The sequence below is a fragment of the Miscanthus floridulus genome, chromosome 16, assembly GCF_019320115.1.
Source record: "Miscanthus floridulus cultivar M001 chromosome 16, ASM1932011v1, whole genome shotgun sequence".
Lineage (NCBI taxonomy): Eukaryota > Viridiplantae > Streptophyta > Magnoliopsida > Poales > Poaceae > Miscanthus > Miscanthus floridulus.
In genome coordinates, this window is record NC_089595.1 from 105,408,567 (window position 1) to 105,409,891 (window position 1,325).

Genomic DNA, 1,325 nt, shown 5'->3' on the forward strand with positions numbered 1-1,325 from the left:
ACAGGACTGATGCTTTAGACCCTTCCGGGCGCCGCAGAGCCCAAAAGGTATTACAGGTGTGCACGCCTCACCCTGTAGAGTTGTAGGCGCCGCCTTCAGCTCTGGGACACGGAACCCAACAAAGATATACGACAACCGCTACGCTCCAAGCCTCCAAGAACGGATTTGTTATCTCCGGACGACGGGTATTCCGTTACCACGCTGTGGACCCGAGGGAGCGTCGCCCGCTTCCCGACCCCTCAGGTCCTCCCAGTCGGAAGGCCTTGGCCACGGTGACACACCGGACCCCGACCCCGAACTCTCCCAACAAGGAATCATGGGAACCAGAAGGCTCACGGAGCGGGGCTGGGAGAGGCTCATAAGTCAAAACCACCGTACTACAGCCCATACCCTACACACAGGGCAGCGTTCTGTGACTAGCCTAACATCCTACAGAGACATCGACAATATCGTAAGCACTTATCTTCCTCCGCACTCATCAGGATGGAGGACCTGATCGGATAGACGTAAGCCACAAGACTAAGTAGAATACGCATCCTGGAGTCTTCACCCTTGTAAAGCCACCCCTTTCATCTATAAAAGGGGGTGCACATCCTCCATCGAAGGGACGACGGAAAAAACGATAGTACGCACTCATACACACATTCAAGCAGCTACGAAGCTCTTGACCACCTTTGAATCCTTCGATCAGAGACTTGGGACCAGTCCCTCTCTCAGCAGTTTGTATCCCTTACTACAGACTGTTCACGGTGCTAATAACACAAGCAGCAACAAACTGGACGTAGGGACGTTTCGCCCGAACCAGTATAAATTCTGTGTCCTTTAGCGCACCATCCGAGCCTAACGCGCATTACTATAAATTCACTTGCCGGTGCTTGTACGAAACACCGACAGTTGGCGCGCCAGGTAGGGGCTTTGCACGTTCCAAATCAGGTCTCGGATGACCACCCACGCAATCACCTGGACCCCGGGCGCACACGTGCGTTTCGGCGACCTGGATTTCATCATCACACTAGAAGGAGAGCTGGCACTGACTCACTCAGTCGCCCCATCTCCCCCTTCCATCAACCTCAGCCGTCTCAGGCTTGAGGGTCCACCGGGCAACTCCCGGGAAGACGCATCACCCAAGGAGGCCTCTCACAACGCCACCATGTGTCCGGAAGGGTCCGTATGGAGCGCCCCGACAGCGTTTCCGTTCGGTCTCCGCAATATTGCGGCAACCGCTGGCCGTCTTCTGGCGCTACGTGTGGTTCAACCACCCACGGACATCGAGTTCGTGGGGGCGATTGAGCGGGATACGGAGACCCTCTACGAGCTCCTCAACG